Raw genomic sequence first — 8,392 nt, forward strand, 5'->3', positions numbered from 1 at the left:
ACCCTAGTTTTCCCACATGTACTGTCTTGTCAGCTCTCGCAGAAATCCGCTAATAAACTGTCAGCATCGTGGTCCGTCGGCACAGCGGGTGGGCCCCATTTAAAGTATGCCAAGAGGAGATGTTTTCACCTCTCCAGTCTAAAGTCATTGGTTACATATGGGTATGCAATAATATATTCTGACCGTGTTGGAAGGCAGTATGGAATAGACAGTAGCATCCAGATCTGTATCTGTATTTTGATATTTGAACCTGCTCTCCCAAATGGTGTAAAACTGTCAATAAACTAAAGGGTTGGAAAACAAATCATGGCCATGTTTTTCTTTGAGGTGAGATGCTTTCAGGGGGTGTTCTCACTAGAACATTTGCTTCACTTGAAACAGACTTTAGAAAAGTTTAAATTCGCTCTGCTTTGCGTCGTTTGGAGCTGTGAGAACGCGCATTCGAAGTCGCTCCCGCAGCAAACAACCAACGGATGCTCCGCTTGAAAAGGGTGGTTTCGCTCTTATTTAGAAACGACGCATCGAGGCTGTCCATAGGAAAACAACAGTGCATGCGTGTTGATCTGGATAAGAGCGGGATTTCTGACCAATCAACTACCACGTCTGTTGCTTCGATTGCCTATGTTACTTAGTTTACATGAAGGGCTGTGAGAACGCAAATCAGATAAATAATTTATGCAACAATGTTGCAAACTCATCCACTTGCTCCGGGTCAAGATTCAGACTTTCATGTGAGAACATGACCTCAAAAGCATCAAAAGTCATGTTTAATCATCAATGATTTGTAGGGATTTGCTATTGAAGCAGTAGACAATCCCCAGTGTTCAACAACAGTAGTAATCTGCTGCATCTGCAGGTTGTGGTTGTTGCTCCCCAGTACTTAATTAATCAATTGGTTGCTTTGTCCGAAAGCTCATACTGCCTACTATTTACTAAAATGATCTACTACATACTAACCATACTACATACTACTGTGTAGTAAAAATGTATGCAGTGACATATTTGAACACATTACACCTCATTCATACTGAGAAACCATCATCTGTAGCTCAACCATGGTAGAGTTAATGGTAATTGGTTCAATGTTGCTATTGCCCGCCCCTTACCTGCTCCATTGAATATTAGGACTAAAATCAGAGGACTTCCTAAATAGTGTGCAGTGAATATGGAAAGGTACACTACCAATACTGTATGACAACCTGGTATGTTATACATACTCAATTTCGGTAAGTTTCCATACTGCACAATTTTCGAATCTTGCATGACTGAAAAACCTGCTAAATAGGTCGCAGTATAAGCATTTAGTCACAGCAAATGTCTATGATCACAGGGGAAAGAGGCTACACACGTTTCCCCCTGGGTGTAACTCAGACCCTAATTAAAAGGACCAAATGAAGACCCAAAAAACTGACCCTTCAGGACTTGACTTGGTCACCCCTAGTCAATACTTTGAACTGTGATCTGTCCTAACAAGCGTTATCCACTAGGGAGCACTGTGCTATGCAGGAAAGCAACAGCTCTTATACTTTTGAATTGGAAGAATGATCGTCCTCCCTTGTTGGGCAGGTGGATTTGTGATGTCATGTCATTGTGATGTCATGTACTTTCTCAAGGTGGAAAAGATGAGATACACATTGCAGGGATCAACTGGGAGGTTTAGTGCAGTGTGGCAGCCTTTCATTTCTTACGTGGAACGTCTAACAATGCCTCTTACTTCTTAAAAATGGCTTTGTATTATATATGAGAAGTACTCTGTGAACTGTTATTTATTATTATTTTTGTTTCTGTTTTTGTTTTGTTTTGTTGTTTTCGCTGTTTTGTCTGTGCGTACTGTAATGTCTCTGAAAACTAAATAAAAAACACATTGAGTAAAAAAGAAAAGAAAAGCAACCGCTCTAAAGTAGTGCTGTAGATTACATGTACATCAATGTTCATGGTCTTTTTGATCGCCCTCCTGTCTCTGCATAATTTCAGATAAGACACCTAAGATGTCATATTTAGCTTACGCCAGGAGATTTATGTTTGAAATCGAGAATTCTTAAGCTCTAGGTCTAGGAGGACTCATTTAAACGTTTAAATGTTTAGTACCTCCATGACTTGCTGAGTTTATTCATAGCACTTGACATTTAAAGGGTGGGCCAAGAATAAGGCCCTCCTTTTTAGAATAAGCTACCTTCATCATGTTTAGTAAACTGTCACATCAATACATTTTCTGGGGTAGTTAGATTTGATCAGGTACCACTTAAAAATAGATCAAAGTCTCACTCGTTACCTTTCAAAATATTTCAGGAATACAGATAAGAGATCAGCCTATTTTCCTTCCTCTCAGAACTTATTTCACTTTGTATTTCAAAGAAGTATGAGTAGAACACAAACTTTTTTACTCTCTAACCCGAAGATCTGCTGCAGAAGTGTGTAATCATTTAAATTGATCAAATAACTGCCATGTTGCTTCCGTCTGGATTCTATGAAAGTCCACAGGTGACAACCCCCCCAAAATAGAAGCTCCCAGCTACAGTGCTTGCATTTTAAATATACCCTGATGCAGGCAGCAACCATTTGCCAGACTTCAGATTCAACTTTAAAGCGAAATGGCAGAGCCGTTTGATGCTCAGGACCGATAGTGATTTGTTTAAACAGTGGATGAGCTGCCAAAGGGAATATCTCAGACTTAGACAAATGGGATGCATAACAGTATGAAGGCATTTCTGAATGGGCATCCCAGGCAGGATTCCTATTACATACTGTAGTCTTAAGGCCAATGCACACGGCGTGCGATTTTGTCGCACCGCCGAATTCGATTCCATTGTTTTGAATGAGACAATGCACACGACGTGCGATGCGATATTGTCGCACGACAACATTCGATTCTCAATTCACACCACCGAAGTCAACAACACGGCCCATCTCATATGGGATTACAAGACACCTATATTACATAATAATAACAATCGAGCATGTAGGCACAATATGCCTGGTCCGACTTCGGTGGTGTGAATTGAGAATCGAATGTTGTCGTGCGACAAAATCGCACTCCGTGTGCATTGGCCTTTACATAATCAATTGGTAGAGATCAGGGAATGAGATCCCTTGAAAGAAATATTTAATTTAGGAATTTTGGTCCGGAAAAAGCGCTTATTAGCCTAATAGGTAGGATGTTTGAAAAACGTCAAACTGAATTTCGCTGTGATAGTCAGATTTGGCAGATTTCTTACAGGTGACAAACTTACACCCTGCTCCTTTAAATCTTCTCTCTTTTCTTTTGTAAATCCCTCAGCACTACTTTAATTGCATACAGCCAATGTTGTGTTACGTTTGAGTCAGTGTGTAGCCTCGGCCTGTCAAAATGTCTATCTTCACAACGAATCAGTGTTGAAGGTAAATTAACTTTTGTCATCTGACAAAGATAATGGTAAGTGGCTGCAAGAATAAAAGCATATTATTTCACTGCAACCACTATATAACAATTATCTCCGTGGCAACACAGTGGTAGGCTTGGAGGTCCCTCTTCCTGATTGTATTAGCTGTCTTGAGGAGGCTTGTTAATGGTCCGTAGATGATAGATGAGTCGGAGTCAGATGAGAAATATGAAAGTGAACTAAATCAGGCCAGAGATATTCATTCCATAACTCATCTCAGGTCCCTGCTATATTGGAACAGAGATGTGTTTTTAAGATACGTTCATAACATACAGACGATTTCATTTGGATGGATACATTGTTGTAAATGCAATTTAGTTTGCTTTGAAATAGATATCAGCACCAACTGTTATATACAGTATATAATCACTCTTGTCTAGATGATGTTGGGTATGGTAATATGCCATTGTTGGCTTACAAGGATCTTTCAGTTAGATTAAATGTTTGCGTCAGACAGGCATTTTTCTCAGTCAGATTATTGTTAATATTGGGCCTGTTGCACAAAGTCTGTTTCAGTGTGCACTAGCATATATATAGAATGCTGGGCCAATACATCTGGGCTTCATTCTTTGTAGTATGCTAGTGTGCAGGTGTGTAAGTTTCATTAAGCATTTAATGGGACATGGTTGAAAATTAGATTTTTTTTAACCAATCGTTTGCATTTAAAAGCCAACATTTGGCTCATTTAGAATTTAATAATAGGACCAGAGCTGGCCCAAGTGAATGCTTGGAGCCTCACGTTTGTCAAAGAGCACCCTGATATTTCATATAAATTATATTATTTTGTTTGCAGTAATATTACAGGAACCATTACAGGAACTGTCAACTAAATTGCTGGCCATGGCCGTCATATAGCAGGTACCTTTTCTTCACCACTGCTAGCTATCCTGTCTTAGCCGTTTCCTGATGTGCTCTTCACTCGCTACCCGAGGCCGTTTAGACTCCTTGTGGGGGGAAATCGTAGGCACGGAATTTGGTTTAAGTCTTCGCTTACAGCTAACGGCACCTGTGAGCTCTTTTTATTAGCGTTGGTCGATTAAACGCCTCAAATGCATCTTCGGAAAAGTGGCGCGAATAAAGACGCTCATCTTTAGGCAGTTGGGTTCGTCCACATGCATCTTCCCACTGCTTTCTCCTCTTCTTATCAGTAGGAAAGCTGTGCACACTTATGGGTAAAAATATGTATTACAGATTGAGGATCTTTTAACATAATGAACATATTTCATGTCTTTCTACCGACATATCTTAGTAGGAGATTAGGAGCAATTAGAGCGTATTAGATTAATTAGATTCATTCATTCATTCATTCATTCATTCATTCATATTAAGGCCTACATGTCTTAATAACCAGGGTTCCCAGGATTTTCTTAGAACCTTTTCGGGACCTTCTCAGGACTTATTTACCATCCTTTGTAGTTACGATTTAAAAAGATAACCAATTGCTTCCTCCCTCTATTAACCCCCATCCCCCACCCTTCATATAAAATCAAACCTACACCCATGCTAGTACCTTTGAGTATCTGACTTGATAGCCAAAAATTCTGCTCCTCAATGTCTCTACAGTATACTAACTATGCCTCCATGTGGTCTGCTATAGACATTTTTACATTTTTGGCATTTAGCAGACGCCTTATTCCAAAGCGACTTAATCAATACATTTGAATACTAAGCATGTGAATCATCAGTAGCAGGAAGAGTAATCCAGCTCAGGCCCGGGCCATTGATAGAAGGAAAAACCTTCTCCTATCACCTTCTTCTAAAACCTAGTTCTTTTTTTTTTACACTGGAGAAACAAAGAAATAGTACAAGGGGGGGCAATAGAAGTTCATAGGGACACAGTAGAGGGGAAAGCGGGTGTCTTTAGGAGACGCAGTGCTGAGCCGCAGAAGATGTCTCTGGAGGAGCAGTTAAGGTGTAACCTGAAGAGATGGGTCTTCAGTCTACGACGGAAGATGGGTAGTGACTCTGCAGTTCTGACAGCCGTGGGGAGCTCATTCCACCAGCGGGGAGCCAGTGTTGTGAAGAGACTATAGGGATAAGGATGACTGGGAGAGAAGGCCTTTGTAATGGTATATCTTAGGAATCCTCATTCAATAATCAGCATCCTCCTTTTTCAAGACCAGTTCCTACTGTTGTATTAAAAAGGGAAATCCCATGTGACACTTCGAGGAGGGATGCATGGCTCGGTATCAACCAACACAAACCATGTATACTTGCCCTACCTCATAAGCTGCTTGAGTTTAAATGTGTCAGCCAAATGCATTTCACATCAAACCCTGGGTAGCTGCCGGAAAAGCAAATTATTAGTGTGCCTGCAGTATGCAAGCAACACTATTGTTCTTGCACATATACATTTATTTATTTATTATTATAGCAAAATTTGCCACGGCTACCTGTCCCACAGTTTTGGTGCGGCTGTGGCGCAGGAGGTAGAGCCGCCGTCTAATGATCGCAAGGTTGGCAGATCGGTGGTTCGAGCCCCGGCTGGCCACATGTCGAAGTGTCCTTGGGCAAGACACTGAACCCCAAATTGCTCCCAGTGAGCGGGCCGGCCGGCGCCTTGCATGGTAGCTTACCGCCATTGGTGTGTGAATGTGTGTGTGAATGGGTGAATGAGAGGCCGTTGTAAAGCGCTTTGGATAAAGGCGCTATATAAGTGCAGTCCATTTACCATTTAGTTTTGGCACTAGGTAGACATGAGGGGTGTCAAAATGTGCGGCTCGTTCCCACTCGCGTTGCTATTGTCCGGTGGAAGGTTACGGAATACGGTTTTCCGTGCCATTATGCACACACACACACACACACACACACACACACACACACACGGCCCCTGGGTGAGCTAGAGAAATACGGTCTTCGCTGGGGGGGTGCAGGGGAGTGGCCCAGAGGACACTGACCTGCCCCCTACTGGCTGTGAGGGGCAAGCACCCTTCACAATTCCCACAGGAATTGTCCCCCTGTCTAGTTTGATTTATTCTCTGTGATGTCACAATGCACTGGGGCTTCAGACGGCGGCCACAGATATTTAGTGAGCCCACTGAATTAGTTAGTCGTAGCCACGGCTCTTTCATGGGTGTTTTTGTATTCAGAGGCGCAACCTCAGATATATTGAATCAATCGCCTTCCACCAGCCGTCCACCCACACTACCCCTCCATACTCTACGCCTCAGTGAAGTGAATCCCTCTGGGGAGAGCATACACCATTGGGTTGGATGCATGGTTCTTTGATACTACTGCATTTCTGAATTGAATATATCTAGATCTACATCTTATACTTGACGATTGTCTTTTGATATAAAAATAGGGTACTAGAGTAGAGTAGTATTTAGATGTATGCATCACATAGCATCACATCTGTGTGACATACTTGAAGCAACCTCTTATGGAGATTGCGCAAGCCTTATAAATATATTCATATCATCTGTGGGGATAGGGGAAACAAAGTTAAGATAATAGCTATGCTAGTGCCACATCTTCAAAAGTAAGCTCTCTTATTTGTGTGAATGCAGCAGATTTAAACCTCCTACTGCTTAAGAATGATGAGCCTCTAATGAGAAAGCAGCCATACTCTGACAGGCCCTCTACTCACACAATCACACCACACTGACTACGGGAGACGATTGACTGACAACGATGAAAACAAAGTAAAAACAAAACAACAGAAATCAATAACCTTTTACCCCCCAGCGAGCTCAGAAAAAAAATCTAAAATTGCGTCACTGCGTTATTGCGTTTGATTTGAGTTCTATAGAAATGTGTCTAAAAATTCCCCACAGGTTACGAAATGCTTGATCGTGCTCGTTTCTTACAGCGCTATGGTTGTGGTTTTATCTTTTTACACTAACCACAGGAGAGCATTGATCTCATTAACAGTATGCGTGAAAGATATTATAAAATGATAAGTGTTTCATCGGAGGTCAGTCCAAGGATCAATATTAAATCTCATCCCGTTCATTATCCTCCTGGCAGAAAAGCACTGCAGCGTTTCGAGTAATGAATAAATGAAATTATACTGTAGTAGTGTCCTTGTTATGACCTAGATGTACAACACACCGGCCTACAATACCTACAGGTACACTACACAGAACACACAGGCATACTGCACTACACACAGGAGTACACGCACACACACACACACACACACACACACACACACACACACACACACACACACACACACACACACTGTTTCAACTCATCCATCATTGTTCCTTTGCCGAAAAAGAACAAGGTATCATGTCTAAATGGCACCCTGTTGCTCTCACTCCCATTGTGAGCAAATCGTGAGTTTAGAATGAGAAGGTTCTATCTCCGTTTAGAATGATAAGGTTCTATCTCCGTTTAGAATGATAAGGTTCTATCTCCGTTTAGAATGATAAGGTTCTATCTCCGTTTAGAATGATAAGGTTCTATCTCCGTTTAGAATGATAAGGTTCTATCTCCGTTTAGAATGATAAGGTTCTATCTCCGTTTAGAATGATAAGGTTCTATCTCCGTTTAGAATGATAAGGTTCTATCTCCGTTTAGAATGATAAGGTTCTATCTCCGTTTAGAATGATAAGGTTCTATCTCCGTTTAGAATGATAAGGTTCTCTCTCCGTTTAGAATGATAAGGTTCTATCTCCGTTTAGAATGATAAGGTTCTATCTCCGTTTAGGGCAGTTCAGAGATATTGAGCGTCAACGTTTTTACATTCCATTATGTTCTGTGAGATGGAACCTTTGTATTTGATTAATTACTAACTAAAAAATGTCAACATTTTAAAAATAACACCACACAGGCATTAATAAACACCTAATGGATCAGATTATGTTAAAAACAAACATTTTACAAAAATGGAGATAGAACCTTATAATTCTAACGTCACGAAATGCTTTGAGAAGCATGTTATTAAGGCCTAGATCTGCAGCACACTACCAACCACCCTGGACCTTCACCAATTCGGCTATCGGCAAAAAAAGATCCACCGATGA

This window comes from Nansenia antarctica, assembly GCF_963989245.1.
Source record: "Nansenia antarctica genome assembly, chromosome: 12".
Lineage (NCBI taxonomy): Eukaryota > Metazoa > Chordata > Actinopteri > Argentiniformes > Microstomatidae > Nansenia > Nansenia antarctica.